Here is an 18,941-nt window from a genome sequence, read left to right on the forward strand (position 1 = left end):
CAGGCAAAAATCAAAGTTCAGCAAAATAAAACACTAGGAAGGAGTGGATTGGGGGTTAAGGAGAAAAGGGTAGAAACATGAAGAGGAGAAGAGGGATAATGCATTCAAGAACCCAAAGTTAAAAGAGTGAGGGAAGAGGTAGGTAGAGGTGAAATGGGGAAGAATGTTGAGAAGAGTGACATTGGTCAAGATGTATTAATAAACTGCATTGTTAAATGAAATAAAAATAAAAATAAACAAATAGGCCATCATTTTTCACCTTACTTTTCATTTCTTGGTCAGTTTTGAGGAGTCTTTTAACAAGCATCTCTGACTTCTTTCTCTTGCTTCTCTGGTCAAAGTCAGAGATTGTGAAATTCTCCCTGGGGTCCTGACAGTTGTATCTGGGTTATTATTTTCTTCTTTACCTATTAAAGTTTTGCTTCTTTCCAAAGAGCAATTCGTGGATTTAAATCTTTTACCTGGCTTTTCCATCATATTTTCCTAAATCTTATTCTTCATTCAAGGTATGAAATCTCCCCTTGTTACTTACTGCATGTTACACATTACTTTATCGATTTGAACATTATGGGTGAAAAAGACAAAACATAAAATGTACCAACATAGACCTTTCAAGTATATACTTCAGCATCCTTCATTTTGTTAATCCCTCCATCCTCTGTGGACATTGTTGTTGCTTATGCTTCTTGCTATTTTTGAATAGCAAGAGTGAACCAGAGTGTGCAGATAGACAGCTATTGGAGATCCTGTTTTCAATTCTAGAACGTTGTTTTCTGAAATCTGAGATAAACACCCAGAAGTGAGATTTCTGGATCATATGTTAGTTACATTTTTAAAACCTTTAAGGACTACAATTTTGTTTTCTATAGTGTCCACATCATTTTACATTTCTACCAAAAGTACACTAGTGTTTTTGGTTTGTCTAGATCTTGTCCAACACTTGGTATTTTTTTTTTTGTTTTCTCTGCCTCTCTCCCATCTTCCCTCCCTCTGTCTTTTTTCCCTCCCTCCACCCCTTCCTTCCAGTCAAAATAGACTTTTATGCCTTATTTTTTGAGGAGAAAAAGGATGTTCAAAAAATCATACTCTCCCATGATGCAGATATTTGTGTTAGGTTCTAGGACTTCTAGAAATTAAATATACTGTTTATGCTTTCTGAAAATTGGAAATAATGAAGTAGTCAATATACTGCTTTTTATAATCTGTAAATTTCTATGATCTACTCAAATTTCCTGCTATTTGGTGGGCATTCACTGTTTATTCAAAGGACAAATTTTGAGTAAAATAGGCCTCAACAATAGTCTCATATACTATTAATCATACTATTAATCACTTTGTCATGTCCTTATTGAGTGTCAGCCCTTTACAAAACACCATGACTATTTACCAAAGAGGGAATTAAAACACAGAAGAGGTTCACTAACTCCTCTAAGGTGAAGAAGAGATGCATTTAATAATTCATTGATTCCTGATTAATAATCAAGTATCTACTGTGTATCAAGATGCTATTTCTAAGGGACTCATTCTCCTGTAAGCATTTCACACAAGACTTGCCTACTTTAAGGAAGCAATTCTTGTACAGTGGTGTGATTTAGGTTGTTTATATCATTTATTATTCATATATTTTGAATGTGATTTGAATGTTATTACACTTGCAGTATTAATTATCACAAGAGGTGAACAACAGTTAATTTTATATTTAGTGTCATCATTTCATATAATTTTGTTTTGTCAAAGTATTAAAATGATTAACATTCCTGATTTTGGGTTATATTCAATTGAATTCTGACCAAATCTTATGGCATTTTTTTTCTTTTTCTTTTTGTTGGACCTGGGGCTTGAACTCTGGGCCTGGGTGCTGTCCCTGAGCTTCATTTGCTCAAGGCTAGTGCTCTATCACTTGATCCACAGTGCCACTTTCAGCTTTTTCTGAGTAGTTTATTGGAAATAAGAGTCTCACAGACTTTCCTGCCTGTGCTGGCTTCAAATGTGATCCTCAGATCTCAGTCTCCTGAGTAACTAGAATTATAGGTATGAGCCACCGATGCCTGGTCTAGGTAATTTTGAACTATATAGAATATATGTTTTATTTTTATTTGGCCATATAGGAGTTTTCTTTGATTTAACCTGTTAATAATGTTACCTTATCTGATTAAGACATATTAATTTTTACTAGCTTAATCTGATAGTAATAAAGTGTTATAAGTCTTATTTTTTACCTTTGTTTGACTACATAGCCATGCTTTTTTGTGTTTCTCCTTTGTTTTCTGTTTCTTGTTTATAAAGATACAGAAAAATATGAAGAACAAGCAAGTGCAGAAAAACATATTTCATGTCTAATGAATCTGATATCTAGTTCACATGGTTGTGGTTTATATGTTTTACTGGAATTGGTTATATGAAAATTATCAAAGGAAAGTCTGATATTGTGTATATGTGTATATATCTTCATGTGTATGTACACACATATTTGTTTTCCTTCCTATTTTTAGAAAATAAACCGGGGTTAGAAAAAGATTATTTATAAAAATCTAAGTTGCATGTTTACCCCAATTTTTTAGGTACCCTTTTATTAAGTAATGTTCTCGTATTAAATAATCTCCTTTAATTACAAGTCTACTTGGATATAGTATTTACTTCCTTTTGGGAAGCTGTCAGAAAACTTACTATGATTTGTTCTATCACACTGCATCATGTATATTCTTTTACGTATAGATGAGAACTTAAAAGTTAGAACTTTGAGGTGTTATACTATGTGTACATTTTCAATTCCCTTGTGTATAGCATTGGTTCTACATTAAAGCCAGCCAACTATAATTTAAACTAGTACGCTATAACTTAAACTTAACCCAATAGGTTAAACAAATAGCAACTCAAATGTTTCCCTTTGTTGACAGGGTGGAGTTCCACTTAATCTTTCTTAGATGTGAATGGTCATTTGGAGCCTGGGTGATAAAGGTAAGGTCATAGTAATTACTAAAGTGTTTCGAAGACATTATTATTGCTTTTTGACATCTTGCCTTTATAGTGTTCTGAAGTCAACAGAAAGAAGTAAGTTTTTATGTGTGAATGGAATGTGTAATTGTTTCTTTATCACTAAAAATACTCAAGATAAGGACACAGGTGTAAATCAACAAGACAAAGTAACTTGTGCCTTTCATTTGCAATGTTGGCTTACACACTTAGTCTGTTCTCAAACATTTACACATTTGGTAATGACCATTTCCCAAATATTGATGTTATCATTATTATAACAATTTTTCAGGCTAATACAGACTAGATTACAACATGAGGTTGTTTTCATGCAAGCCCAATCAATCACTCTTTTCTTGCGGTAGTTGCAGTTGGTTTTGGGGAAATGTGAAGTGGGTGGTATGGATCTTGGAGGCCCACTTTTGAGAAGGTTTGCCTGTACTTTGGCAATTGTTCACTAGTACTCTGTTCTAAGAGTTTTCCCTCTATGGTGTGGCTATTTTTTATAGTGTGCTACAATGTCATTTTCACACTTGATCCACATTATGATCCTATGTAAAAGCTCCCAGGTGATCACTCATTCTAATACTTTCCCAATTTTCTTTAAAATGGATTCTACTGTGAAACCAACAGTGGCCCCTTTTGGCAACTACCTGAATCCTAGCCTACATAGAGAGAGAATGTAAGATAACTCTCTAAGATTTCAGGTCTAACTATATCACAGGTTCAATCAACTGTACATTTGACATGGAACAGAAAAAAGAAACAGTGAATATACTGCTGTCAGAGAATTTATGTCAATGTAAAGAGAGGGTGCTGAATTTGCTTTTGGTAAGTAGAGGTAAATTGGTCATTGAAATCTCACTGCAGCCCAGAGAGGGAATAAACATCTTTTAGCAGGTACTTCACTGAGATTAAACCATTTCATTTTCAATAAAATGAAATTAAGCAAGGATGGTGGTCATGAGCGGTGATCTATGCTTGTTCTATGTGAACAACTTTGTGATTCTGAGGGGAAGATGTACTTTATTTCCCTTGAATGTTTTTAACTAACAAAAGAGCAAGCATAGGAGGAATAAAAGTTGTACTTATTAATGACTTTGAATTTAATTTACTCCAGTGAACTCTATTAAATTTTTTATACTTCAAATCATTATAAATGTACTCAATAAGATTTTAAGAGGGAGATTTTGCATAGTTATGAAAGACTTTATTACTTAAAAATGACTATGTTAAAAGTGACTAGTATAACCTTTAAGTAAAAATGCAGAAACGATTGATTTAAAAGTGTGAATATTGCTCTTTTTGGTGCTGTGAGTACAATCAAAATTTCTTTTCCTATGTGAAGTGTTTTGAATTCAAACTTATCTTTTAAGTACTAAAATATTAATTGATAGATGATAATGATTGTGTTTCTTTGTGGTTTTACAGCATGATATTTTCAATTTATGTATACTAGGTGTAGGGATTAAATCTGGGTAATTACCATATGTATCACCTCGAATTTATTAGTACTTGGTGTTAGTAACATTGGAGATGGAAATTTCAACACAAAATAAATTTAGCTGGACTATTTCATTATTCCATTGAACATAAAACCTCACATTGACATGGAAGATAGTTTCCCAACAGTGTACATATTAAAATAAAACCTTACTCTCCAAGGTGGCATTATGGGAGGTGTTCTGGTTCTTAGATCATTGAGAGAGTGTCCCTGAAAAGGATTGTGGGTACCCTGTGTGTTCTGTCTCTCTTTTTACTTCCTGACTCAGAATGTCAGTGGTTTCTTCTACCACACATACTTGCCACGATGTACGACTCGGTTCAGCAGCCCTGCTCCATGGGGCTACCCAACATTTGACTGAAGCCAATATACACTTTGTCTATTTATAAAATAGCTTTCTTCTGTAATTTATTGTAGTACCATGAAGTTGAATAACACACTAGACTGTGTGAATCATGGATTTTTATTTAGGTGAGAAATGATGAGGAACCTTTATCTGGCTCCCATCTCTTTCCATTTGGTCATCCATTTTTGAATCTTACTTTCTGTTTATAATGGTTATCATTGGCTGTCAACCTGACTCTTGGGAGATGCCCAGGGGGTTAATGAAACACACTTTGTCTATGTCTGTGAGACTGTTTCTAGAAAAGAATGACATGTGGGAGAGCCATGGATTGGGAAAGATGTGTGTGTCCTGAATGTGGCCAGCCCCATATAATAGGAAGTGGGCCTGGGTGGAATGAAAGTGGAGAAAGAGAATGTCAACCAATGGGAGTGGACATGGAGAATGAGAAAGTCAACCAGTGAGAATGGAAGTGGAAAAAGGGAAAGCCAACCAATGGAAATGGAAGTGGAGAAAGAGAAAGATGACCAGAGCTTACAAGCTTCAGCTTTCCTGAGTGTGTGTGTGTCTGTTGCTGCTGCCATCTTCCATGGGTGGCAGACTCCAACTTCTTTGACCTTTCAATACAGACTCACCCCATTACCCTCCCTCTAGGGTGTGTCCAGGTGCTCAGCCTCGGACTGTCCCTGTATCATTGGTTCCCATGTTCTGAGGCTTCCAATTTCACAGGCTGAGGAGCTCCTGGCCTTTCTGTCTCTCCAGTGTGCAGCAGTCATTGTTGGACTCCTTACCCTGTGGTTATATTAGCCAATCTAATGATTCCTTTTTGGTAATCATATTCTATTGGTCCTGTTCCTGAGAACCTGCAACATGCTTGTTAATGGGATCCTTGTTCAGCTCTAAAAGAAAAAGGCCTTTTTAACCAGACATATGATGAAGTTAAAGAGCCAGTCAGATGGATTGGCTTCAGGACTGGGGATTCCTTAGACACTGAGTTGGAATAACAACTGAAAGTCTGAAAATAGCTGTGCACTTGGTAGCGGTAGAGGGTACCTTTGGGATTTGTTCCCTACGGATAAAATTTAGCATTAATATAAAGTTCAAGATTACTCTAGGTTTCTCCCCACCCCATTCCCTTCATATGTAGCTCTGTTAACAGTGTCTAACTTTGAGAAGAGAAAAATAGGAGTAACTTATCTTGTAAGTTAAAATTTAACTACATTTACTAATTAGAAGAAAGAATAAGGAATGTGAGCACAACTACACAGGTTTTTCAGAGATATTAGCTACCAAATGAGTTAAATGTGAATTTCACTGCATATTTTATCGATGAGTATAATATTTAATACAACAACTGACATGATACTTTAGTGAAATGAATCCCTGGTAATTATAGAAATTTGGTAGCAGAAGGTAAAAACTGCCTCTCTATGTCAGAATTGAATTGATTAGTACTTGTGTTACATAGAGTCTAAGAGAAGTAAACATAACAATAATTATATAAAATAGCAAAACAGTCACATTTATCTATACTTTTAATAGTATTTTGGTGATTTGTAAAAAAAACATAAGCACTGTTGAAATGTATGTATTTATATTTCTTGTTTACTTTAGTAAATAGACTTTTTCTATTGGAAATGGCTCTCCTTTAAAATGAAATATTGTAGATCCTTGGTTCTCATTCAGCAAGCTGGCAGAATTTCATACTACTCCTAACTCATGTTTTCTCTGTAAATTCAAGGCATAACAACCAATTTTGCCTTCAAAACAAAGAATCAATATAATCCTTTAATAAATAGAGAGGCAGAAAATCTTTCTGTCTTTCAAAGGCCTGTGGGTAGACACCTGCAACAAAGGGATTTGGCTGAGAAAACCTGGATTCAAGTCCAGGCTTGGGCGAGCATTTTTACTTTTCTGGCCTCTTTTTATTTCAGGAGTGATATAAGATAATCAATTTTTACCTTGGATGATGACTGAGATGGCTTCCAGCTCTGAAAATAATCTTTGCAAATAGATCTCCGACTGAGATTTCCTGGAGTTTTCAAGTGAAAAGAAAGCAGTGGTTACAGAGTTTGGAAGTACTATGAAAATCTAGTATATTTGCTGTAGTATGAAAAGAGGCTCTCATGTTGCTCGTACTGGTGACATTTTTTTCCCAATGAAGTTTTCAGAAGGGTGAGATACTTTCACAGATTCAATTAAATTTTTTTTTCATATCCTTCAGTACAGTGACATTTTCTTAACAGTATACAAGGAAAGCATCATAGTTTAAAAAATGTGTTTTCTATGTCAACATATAAGGACTGTTCTTTCACCAGATATAGTTTAGGTTTCCTTTCCTAGATGTTTCTTCTCTTTCCATTATTTTCCTCTCAGAATTTAGCTTTTGGGTGGGCAATAGGAGAAAGATGCCTTACATATTTAGCTGGTAAAATACCATTTTTGCCTTTCTACTTGTAGTATGTTCACTGTCACAGTTGTTTTCTTCTTGTCAGACACCCTGTTGACACTCATCCTATATTGTTTTATTTTCTCTCCTTGACAACCCTTCAAGGAAAGAAAATTTTACAGTCTTCTTTTTATAGATAAGGAGAATGGGGATCACTGACTCTTATTTACCTAATCCAGGATAACCCAAATAGAATTGGTAGGGTGGAGATTTGAATGTAGGTCAGTCTGTCTGACTCACAGTCAGAAGATGGAATGTGTGTGTGGCTTTTATGTGGGGATCTTCAGACCTCGAAGAGATCATGAGGGAGAAGAAAATTACATTTCAAAGAGCATTCATCAGATGTCATGATTATGAATGTAGGTGTACACAGTTTGGAACATTATCTTTGCTGTGATTTGGTTGGCAGTGCAGACTAAATAGAAAACAAACCCTCAGACATAGGTAGGGACAGAACTACCACCCCGGAGACAGAATTATGAGAAACTTAGTCCATAAATGTAGTACGAGATCTGAGCATCTGTAACTTCGCACCACTAGGAGTAGTCTCCAGTGCTCTAAAACATCTGGAATTAATGGTAACTTTTTTTTTTTTTGAGTCAAACTTATCTAAGCCCTGCAACAGCTCTGTATCACCTCCATTTCCCAGATGAAGACATTTGGGAAGTTCTAAGTAGCAAAATCAACACCGCTTGGGGTGGAGAGCCAGATTTGTGCGATGCCAAACCTGTCCGCATCCCCTCTGCCCTGCTGTAGCTCTGGTTTCCCTCACTGAAGGAGATCGTCGACACAACTCAGCGGCCTCATTCTTGCTCTGAGCAGAGGAAAGACTCATTAATTCTGGGCTCTTCACTTACTTCATCGCCTTTTCTGTCAGCAGAGAACTTGGCCTCCTCCCTCCCCCCCCCCCCCCAACTCACCATCACCATAATGTGCCACAGCCTTCATGTTCCAAAACTAGAAACCCGAGAAGGGGCCACTGCCACTGCCTGTGTGAGCAACAGATGGTTACTGTTCAGACGAGGGTGAAGTTGGCCTCTGGTTTGTGCAGGGGCTCTGGGTGTGTGCAGGGTTGGTGGGTTTGGAGGGCTAGGTCAAGGGACCAGGCTAGTAACAAGATTGTGGAGGGGAAGATGTAAACAAACCGAATGTCTAGCTTTCTTTCCCCTTATGTACTCTTTAATCACCGTTCGTGGCAGGTTGTATTTTTTCTGCCCCCTCCCAACTCCATTCCAAATCGAGGGGGTGGGGAGGGCACCAAGGGAGGGCTGGGTGGGCTGTTGAAATTTGTAGTGTGCTGGCATCAAGCAAGTGCCTTTTGCTGTGGGCTAAGTCTTGTGGCTTGTTTTCTGCCTTCGTGAATAGAGCCTTTCCAGCTTTGCCAAGCCTACAGTTAATGCGGTCAAGGGATTTATTATGAAATGTACTAAATCTTGGCATGGAGCTAATTGCATATAACAAGAAGCGTGCTAGAGGCTCGGACCTGTGGAGTGACACATGCAGAAAGTATTCTCTTTCCGAAGCTGCTGAAAGAGGTTTTGTGTAGGGAATGTCTGCATGTCTGCACTTACTGCTAATGAGGCAAGCCCTCCAATCCAAAGTCGATTTCTGAGTTACTTGTTACAATAAATGGAGTATTTCTCTCTCTCTCTCTCTCTCTCTCTCTCTCTCTCTCTCTCTCTCTCTCTCTCTCTCTCTCTCTCTCTCCATTTTTATGAACAACTGGCAATTGAAGAATGAATATTTATTACTAACTCTCCTAAAACTCCTTACTTTACCACAAAAAATACATTCATGGTAGTTTAAACTACATGACAGAGTAATTCTTATGTACTAGTACTTGAAGAATTATTCCTACATGAAGGTATAAAAAGCAAATCAGGATTGAGGTATTGTCTCAAGTTGCTGTAACAAAATACCCTAGACTGAATTCTATTTTCAACTGTGTGTGTGTGTGTGTGTGTGTGTGTGTGTGTGTGTGTGTGTGTGTGTGTGTGTGTGTGTGTGTGTGTGTGTGTGTGTGTGTGTGTGTGTGTTGGTCCTGGGGCTTGAACTCAGAACCTGGGCACTGTCCCTGAGCTTCTTTTACTCAAGGCTAGTGCTCTACCACTTGAGCCACTTCACTTCCAGATTGTGTGTGTGTGGTGTGTGTGTGTGTGTGTATGTGTGTGTGTGTGTGTGTGTGTGTGTAGTTTATTAGAGATAGAATTTCATGGACTTTTCCAACCCAAGTTAGTTTTGAAATGAGATCTTTAGACCCCAGTCTCCTGAGTAGCTGGGATTGCAGAAATGAGCCATCACCACCTATCATACAACATGAATTCATATTTTTGCAGTTCTGGAAGCTGCCAAGTACAAGATCAGGGTGGCAACAAGCTTTGGCTCCTGTGAGGCTCTCTTCCTAGCGTGCTATGTCTGCACATGGTCGAGAGAGGCAAAGTTCTCTGGTGTTTCTTGTTGCAATCATGCTAATGCCAACACAAGAGCTGTGCTCTCATGAACTGACCTAAATCTAATGACCTTTGAGAGTTTCCATCTCCGGGCACCATTCCATTAGCAGTCAGGTCTTCCATATGAGTTTGAGCATGCGACACCACTCATTCAATAGCAGAAATGTTTTAAATCCACTGTGTGCCTCCAAACCTACTTAGTTTTCTTCAGTGATGTTGAAAGCAATGATTGGAGAAGTGGTTTTATCTTTCTGCAATACAACGATACAATTTGGTTGACTGTATTTTCTCCAAAATTTTAAAGGATATTTTTCTTTATTCCTTATTTTCTTTATTACTTATTGTAGCTTAATATATTTATTGTGTCTATGTGAGTACTTGATATTTGATTGATTCACTAATCACTTCTTGCCTTAACATGTTGGGTGACACTTTAGCATTTTCCCACTTACATCTTATTACTGAAATAGGAAATAATAAAACATGATTTGATGAAACAGCACATCCTCTTGATATTGTAAGTACCTTTCTGAAGAAAGCATACTTGGATTCTGGAAACAAAAGCCTGTGAAGAAGATGCACTTACAAATACTCTTGTCAGTCCAATAATTTTTCTATGCAAACACTCGGATGCTATACAGAACCAGTGGGAAAAACAGATGGTTACAATGTCTTCCAACACATGGTTCAAGCTGATGTTTCTTGCACTAGTGATTTTAAAGTGGCAATAATTCTGAACTTCAAGCAAAACAGTGGTGGCTACAGATTTCAAAAGGCACAGGAACACAAAAGGGAACACTGGAATGAGAAGATAGGCATTGGGATAGAAAGGGTGACATTCAAAAATCAAGTAGCAACGAGATTATTTATTTGACCCCTACAATATTGCAGATTTATTAATATGTAGGGCTTTGCCAGATCTCTTAGAATTGTCATTAATTGCAAGAAATTGGCATTGATAACGTTTTTAGCGAAAGGCTGGGTTGCTTGTTCATTTGGTCTTCATTTATTCATTGAACATTTGTATCCTCAGGTCCCTCTGTGTTTGAGAAGCCATGTTAATCCCTATGACTAAAAGACTAATATGCAATAATTATTATCTTCAGGTACTTAAAATCTAATTTATTTAATATTAAATTGAGGCCCTCGTACATATTAAAATAGTGTCCTATCTTTTGGGACTGAATATGCATAGTTTAAAAAATTGTCATTTCCAAAAAGGCCAGGTCACAGTTTGAAAAAGTTCATATAACACTTAACTATTCTTAGTTATTGTTTTAGTAACTTGAGGTTTGCTGCAAGGTATGAGAAGAGGTTAATATCCAAGAGGAACATACAACTTTCTAAACAATTGCCCAGTTCTGCATCATGGTACTTTAGAAGATTAAGTACTTGGAGTACCTAAAAGGGAGTCTGGGAACCGATCACAGTGTCCTCATTGGAGAAAGTCATAGAAATGTAGAACCCCAGCTCCTGCTCCATAACTATAGAATCTGATGTTAGAATTTATAAACATCTTCATAAGTTTCATGTGGGTGGAAAAGTCTGGGATGTTTCCATACAAGGTTTGACTTGTAATCATAATTACATGACATGATATTTTATCTGATCTCCTAGTTGAAATGTTTTATTTGCACCTGTATTCTTTCAGTAAGCATTTAGGAACACAAGGATTTCTTGAACATCTACCAAGTATTGTATTGGGAGTGGAGCATTAAAACAAAGGAGAAAGACACTCCTCCATGGGTTGAGCTTCCTCTGCATGCGGGGTGACAACTTTGGGGGGTGTGGGAAGGGATGGGAAGGGGAGACAAAGGAGAAGGCAACAATGTTTGATGAGAAATGTACTCATTACCTTGCCCATGTAATTGTAACCCCTGTGTAAAGTATTTTCACAATAAAAAATTTTTAAAAAATTTTAAAAAGAGAGCCTTTAGTTTTAGTTAATAGTTAACTAAAGTCTCTCAAAGTCAGTAGGAAGCAAGTATGTCAGTATGGAGGGAAGACATCCTTCTTGAACTCCACCTTGAAAAACCCAGGAGTTTTTGTTTAGGGGTGAGAGGGAGAGGAACATTCCAGATGTTTTCTCAGCTCCTTCTATCTGTCAGTTTTTCAGTTCTAGGTGAATTACTAGAGAGAAGCTGTTGAAAGCCTTAAATATTATTTACTAAACTTCTTAATCAGGTTTTTTAAAAAAATGTTTTGGTGGATCTTTTCAAGGAAAGTGTGAGGTTAATGAACTTCAGGGTTCACCGTGGCAGTTTTCTCTTCTGAGCTTTGTTTTTTTCATCTGAAAAGTGGAGAAATAGGGCAGGATTTCGGTGAAGATGACAGGAACGAAGAATCTAGCACTGTAGACACCAGAGAATTTTAAGTGATCTTACATGACTACAAGAACAATGTGATTTTTTTTCCCTTGATATAATGTTTGCTAATTTAGAAGAAGGGAAATATAGCAGTGTGCCACATCCTTAAAATAAAGATCCTTCTCTATAATATTTAATTTAAAACATGAGATTAAAAATGAAAAACATGGTATCCACAAACTGTATAAAAAGGATATCTACTTTCTCAAAGAGGAAAATATGCAGAACTTTCTCGTCTCTCCCTGGTCTTTGTCGTCAGTCCCCAGGCAGACCCTCTCTCTGTGTCTATAGTAATAGGCCATTGCTGTCATTTTTTGTCAGTTGTGGGGCTTGAAGTCAGGGCCTGGGCACTGTCCTGGAGCTCTTGCCCAAGCCTCGAACTCTACCACTTTAAGCCACAGCCACTACTGGTTTTCTGGTGGTTAACTGGAGGCAAAGAGTCTTATGACTTTCTTGTCCAAGCTGGCTTTGAACTGCCACCCTCAGATCTCAGCCTCCTGAGTAGCTAGGATTAAAGATGTGAGCCGCTGGTGCCCAGCTTGCAGTCATTCTTAACGAACCTTGGCCCCAATGCCCTTTAAATAATTGAATAGGAAATTTGTGTGAAGTAGGTTCTTTACCATGTTTTGTGTGTGGGCCTGCTAAGAAAAAAATAAATGCACATGGTCTTAGAGAAAATATAACCACTCTTGTTCTTACTTTTTATTATTTCATAAATCCAGGAAACACATTTTGGTATCATGCTAATAAAGAACAGCTGAGTGTTTCCTCATATAAACAGAAATTGAAATTGGATTTCTCTAATCAGTGAGAAAGAAATGTTCTTTCTTCAGTGCTCAGGGACTTGATTCATTCGTTGTTTTATAGCAGAGTCTTGCATGACTTCAGGCAAGATTTCTTGGTGCCTTTCCATTCTTGTAAAATGGTGTTTCTGAGAACCACCAGTTAGAAAGTAAAATGTAAATGGGAGGTATTAATCTGAAACAAGAGTGGAGGGTAGAACCAACAGCCGAGTGGCAGAGTCTGAAATGGATAGCATAAAGCCAGCTGAGGCACAGAATTTGACTCCCACAGTTGAACTGTGCTACTCAAGGTACACCATTCCCTTCTGTTGTCCTTGGCAGTTCTTGAGTACCTTGTCATGTTAATGTCGTTATTGAAATTGAATTTGGAAATTGTAATGTTGCTCTCATATTTCACTTAAAAACAGTGTTCTGAAAACTCCCACCATGAAAGGAATCATATGTATCCATAGGCAGAGCACTGTTAATATTTTACTAACCTCATTACAAGAACAGTGAAATGAAATACTGTGAACAAAGCACACCCAATCTCCATTTTCTTTGTGTTTTAACTTTTTTTTTCGGTACTAGGGAATCGAACCCAGGACAATGCCCTTGCTAGGCAAATGCTTTGCCATTGAGCTACATCATAGCCTCATTCTTCCCAACTTGTTTGCAATAAGTTGTGTAATGTAAAATGTAACCTGCTGTGCAGGTTCTTTTACGAATATACAATGGATACTCAGTGTGTGTGTGTGTGTGTGTGTGTGTGTGTGTGTGTGTGTGTGTGTGTGTGTGTGTGTGTGTGTGTGTGTGTGTGTGTGTGTGTGTGTGTGTGTGTAGTGCTGGGTCTCTGTGACCTTGGCAACGTTTCAGAAGCTACACTTTCATATAAATCAAACTGTTCTTGAACAGTTTCTCCAATGTGTTGGTACACACCAGAAATTTTTTTTAAACAGTAGGCATTTATACTTTCTTTCCCACCTATTTTCCCTCAACAAACATAGCCATTATGACTGGCAGAAAGTGGGGAGGGAAGGAAGAAATTAAGAGTGGGGGGAGAGGGAAAGATAAGAAGAAGAAGGGAAAGGGAAGAAGAAGACAGGAGGGAAGGAAAGAGATAGAGAGACAGAGAGAAGAGAGACAGAGAACCGGAAAGCTGGCTCAACAGTTCTGATTACCATTTCTTTAGATATTTCCATATGGTCTCAGGACAATTTCATGATTTATTTGTCCCTTATTTATTTTTCAAGAAATGACTCTTACTGTAAAGGTTCCTTTCACAATACTTTGTTTTACATATTGCTCCCAGTAGAAGAGTTTAAAAGTTATAAAACAATCTTGACTTAGCGCTAAATCATTTTTTTCTAAGAGGTAGTTGTTGATTTGGTTTTGGGTTATTTTTGGAATTATTTGAGGAAAGTAGACTTGTAATTTTATTTTCAGGCCTGGTTATCTTGGTTACTGAATATGAGGAGAGCCTACTCTTCAGCTGATTATTTTTTTTCTGTCCTTATTTCACGTTTTTGTACACCATCCTCCTAAAAGTTGTTGCATGAACAAAGCAAGTTCCTTTGATGCCTTTTTTAAAGTTATTTTAAGCTTAGGATGAAACTATTAATTTCTTCCTTTGGTTGCTGTATTAGACAGGAAAGGCATTTGTAAGTAATATGATACAGGAGATGAGTAGGTAGACAAGAAATAGTTAATGTGGATATCTGAAGTTCTTTAGTGTGCCTCATTGGAGAGATTGGAAAGTATTAAGTTCAACTTTGAATGTAAACAGGTATCACAAAATTCTCTCTTCTGCTTGGTTTGACAGTTGTATAGTCAGTCCAGAGTTGAAAATGTGCTTGTTCTTGAAAGGAAAAATGTCCCACATTGCTGAGATTAATGGAGCCTTTAGACATGTTTATGCTAAGATGGCGGCAGAGAGGTGAATGGGCTCGATGCTCTGCATTTGAAATCATGGCGTCTTGCACAACAGATGTGGCCCATGAACTGTTGTTTATGTAGCTGCCTTCAATTTGCTTTGATTTATAATCTTATGAAAAAAATCGAAATGTTTTGCCTCTATGTTTTAAACAAATGGGATTTTAGGCAAACATTTCCATTAATTCTAAATATCCATTGAAGAAGACTTACCTTGCTACAGTTCAGCTCTGTGGTTAAATTATATATTCAGGTTTTTCTAGAGTTACAAAATGGAGAAGTTGAAGCAAGGAAAGTTATTTTGTTATTTGAAATCTTAGAAGTAATCATTTGTTAAATATGACCATATGGCACTTCAAAATAATCTTTAAGAAATGCTCTGAGCTGGGCACTGGAAGTTTATGCCTGTAATCTTTGCTAGTCAGAAGGCTGAGATCTAAGGATCATGGGTAGGGATTAACACAGGCAGGAAAGTTCATGAGACTCTTACCCTCAATTATTTACCAAAATGCAGAAGTGGAATTGTGGATCAAGTGGTAAAGTGCTTGCTTTGAGAGAGAGAGAGAAAAAAAAAGTTCAGGGACAGAATCTAGACCCTGAAAGATTAAACCCAGACCACTGGAGCATCAGGGCACGTACGAGCACACGCACGCGTGTGCGCGCGCGCACACACACACACACACACACACACACACACACACACACACACACACACACACACACACACACACACACACACACACACACACACACACACACACACACACACACACACCCCTCTCAAAAAAGGAAAAAGGAATTCTCTGGTGTTTATGAGATACATTATAAATTATGTGACATTTGTTTGCTTTGAAGGAATAAAATATGTTTATACAATATACAATTATTATATAAGACAAGTTGAATTTTTCCTTAACCATATTTTTTGTCTTTAGTAATTGGAAGTTATACTTTGAACATTCTAAAATACACAAAATGATTACACCCTATGCTCTATTCAATGGCAAGATGTTATACAAACACACAGATATGAAAAGTAAGCAAATAGGCTATGAGTACCTTATCTTTAGAAGGTTTCTGGTTGACAGATGATTTACATTTGTTTAGTGACCCAAATTTATTTTTCAAGATGCCTTTTTGTGACTCCTCTCACAGTTTAACTTTGTTGATGTAACTAGTGATCTTTAGCAAGAATAGCAGTAAAAACTTTCTACTTCTAGAGATTTATTTTTCATTCAGTGATGTAGTCTTGGTTAATAGCTCTTTGGGGATTTATAAAAATATCTTTGCTAATACTAACTCAAAGGACAGAAGTGAATAATATCTTTCTTTGGGATTTGGGGAAAAAGCTGCTCTCTTATTGATTTGTTGAAGTTGATGTAACTTCTTAAATTAGTGATATGTGTCTGTGCATGTAGATAAGACTGTGAATATATACATTTTGACAGGTAAATCTAGATTTGATGACAAAAATCCCTGTTCTAAAATAGAAAAAGAAAATTTGGGTAATAGAGGTTTTGATTTGTACATTTGAGACATGATTTTATGTGATCAGTCATTTAATGCCCTGAGTTTTCTGTATTCAAAAACTAAAGGTTGAAAATGATCTCTAATTTGACTATAATCCTTTCCCCCCACCATTTAATGATATAATTTGCTTAATTATAATCTAATACTAAGAGTTTCTCAATCATAGAATTGCTTTATAGAAAGGAGATTTACAAATATAAAATGTCTGCTTATTGGTTCTGTAATTGTAAGCATTTTCAAAAATACTATATGATTATAATATATGTTTGCATATTTTATGTTAAATTGCTAGAGGTTTGGAAGCATTATTTTTATTTGTCTTCTTTATTTGAGTGGGGGAATGCTAGTCCTGGAGCTTGAACTCAGGGTCTGGTTGCCTATTCTTAGCTTTTCCATTTATGAGGTACTCCAGAACTTGAGCCAAACCACTCCATTTCTGGATTTTGGATGGTTAGTTGGAGACAGGAGTCTAATGGACTTTCTTGCACGTTTGTTGGCTTCAAACAGTGATGCTCACATCTCAGACTCCTGAGAAGCTAGGATTATGTCATTCGTGTTTATCAATGAAATTATAGGAAGTGTTTTCAGAAAATATTAGAGTATTTTAGAAAATGGTTAAGTGTACAAGTTAAACCCTCTTGGAAGGAGAGGCTTGGCCCAATAAACTAATACAAACTATGTAATAAATGAAAAAAACAAGGGAAATAACAGAATTCTCATTAGGAAAGCTGAGTAACTTTTGACTATACGATTATATGTAGTACACAGTATTTTCACTTATTTGTGATTTAGCTTATAAGAGAATCTGGAAGTATTAGAAGGATGCCCAAGAGATCCTTACCTGATAGGATTTGCAAGTCAAATCAGCAAGTCAAAAATGGGCAGGAGGTCTTGACCTTGCCTTTCTAAATCAGGCCGATAAGAGTTACCCACTCTTCATGGCTAAGCCAGGTTCTGTTGTACCTTCCTCTTGGTGAGTACAAGCTCCAGTTTGGCAACACATGACTTGGCATTGGTCCCAGGTCTTCCTGCTCATGTAGGATGACCTTGAGTGGCCTTCAGATTTTCTTACTCCTTGGGAGTGCCAGTGTAAATAAGTGATAATTGTGTCTACTCTTGCAGGACTCATAGATACTTAAAATCACTGCAGATAAGGTGGCACATTTGAAGACATTTAGAGGATTGTGGCTGTTCAGACTTAATTCTTAAGTATTCCAGTCATCTGGGAAACTAGAGGATTTGTACCTGCTAAGCACCACCTTTATGATAGTCCTCCACCCTTGCCCAAAATACCTGGTATATAACAGTAAAAACTATGAAAAGAAAAAGTCAGTTATAATGCTAATGTGTTTTTCTGGTTCGTTTTCTAGCCATTTGGAATTAGAATGAAAGATTAATGTATATATATTTTATATGTAGCTTTCTTATATCACATAATAGAGTGTGTCCAAATACTTTTTTGATGTTAGTTTGGATAGATGTATATAACATTCAGCGAGGAAAACATATTGGTCTGCTTGCCTCTCCTGTAGTTGAATGTTCAGATTATTTGTGGTCTTTGATACTGTAAAAAAATTCATGGGAACATCTATAAGAAATTGTATCTAAACTTTTTTAGAATGGATTATTACAGAACCAAGCTATATGGTATGTTCGTACTTTGGATTACCACTAGTAAGTTATGTTGTGATACATTGAAAGAAACTTTGCCTTTTGGATTAGGCACTGCCTTGATTTTTACATGAACACTTCATTTCCCTGAGCCTAATTCTTACAAAAAAACCCCACAGATTTTCTGAAACATAGACTCATTCATAGTTTTCAAGTAGTAACTTCTCCTCAAACTTACTAATTTGAAAATTCAACATATTATTATTCTGAGCTAGTAATGGTGGCAGTTGTTTTCATTTCCAGAAGTTGCTGCTGGTAAGGTTAAGTTTGCTCACTCACTCCCATGCTGAGGGGTAGAAGTGCAAATCAGCATCCTCAAGTTGAAGGCAAGATATCCACAGAACTGTGCTCCCCGGGCAGGTGGGAAGACAGAGTCCTCCCTGGCTCATCCAGCTGTTAGTGGCTGCTGGCATTGTGTCAGATGTGGTCCCATTTCTGCTCTGCTTCCTTGGTGTGCTATCGCCTCTGGTTCTCCATTGAAATCACCCTCAGCGCCAGCCCTCCCTCCTCCCCCCCCCCCAAGGACATTTACAAAGACATTTAGGGTCACCTAGATAATTCAGGGATTTCCCCATCACAAAATCTTTAATCTAGTCATACTTGTGAAGATCTCTTTTTCCAATAAAGTTGAGTTTGTAGATTCTAGGAAGCTGGATCTTTAGGTTTGTAAGTTTGTAAGTTTGGTCCTGAGATGAGTCAAGTACATGGTATAACACTTGAGATTTTTTTTTCTTTAAATCGTATTTATTGCTTGGAGAAAAATGAGTGATATTATTGGGAAATGATTTGGTTGAATGAGAAACAGGAGTATGGACATAAAAATGTAAGTACAGCCAGTAGTATTATCTTGTCCTAGGATTATGTGACATCCTATTAAATATTGGCATATTTAGAGGCTGGAAGACATAGCTTGATTGTAGAACACTTTTCTATGTATGCAC

The 18,941-nt window shown here is 37.0% G+C and overlaps 1 protein-coding gene across 3 annotated transcripts in view; it reads left to right on the forward strand.

Annotated features, from left to right (window-relative positions):
• The window catches only part of Bmpr1b (bone morphogenetic protein receptor type 1B), a 301,468-nt gene that overhangs the window by 83,344 nt on the left and 199,183 nt on the right, over nucleotides 1–18,941 (forward strand). For all 3 annotated transcript variants that reach the window (XM_070022299.1, XM_070022297.1, XM_070022296.1), the window contains one exon: nucleotides 2,898–2,958. The gene's annotated coding sequence lies outside the window, so the exon portion shown is untranslated. The remainder of the gene's footprint in view (nucleotides 1–2,897; nucleotides 2,959–18,941) is intronic.

The sequence above is a fragment of the Dipodomys merriami genome, unplaced genomic scaffold (assembly GCF_024711535.1).
Source record: "Dipodomys merriami isolate MVZ:Mamm:240054 unplaced genomic scaffold, mDipMer1.0.p SCAF_15, whole genome shotgun sequence".
In the NCBI taxonomy this organism is placed as follows: Eukaryota; Metazoa; Chordata; class Mammalia; order Rodentia; family Heteromyidae; genus Dipodomys; species Dipodomys merriami.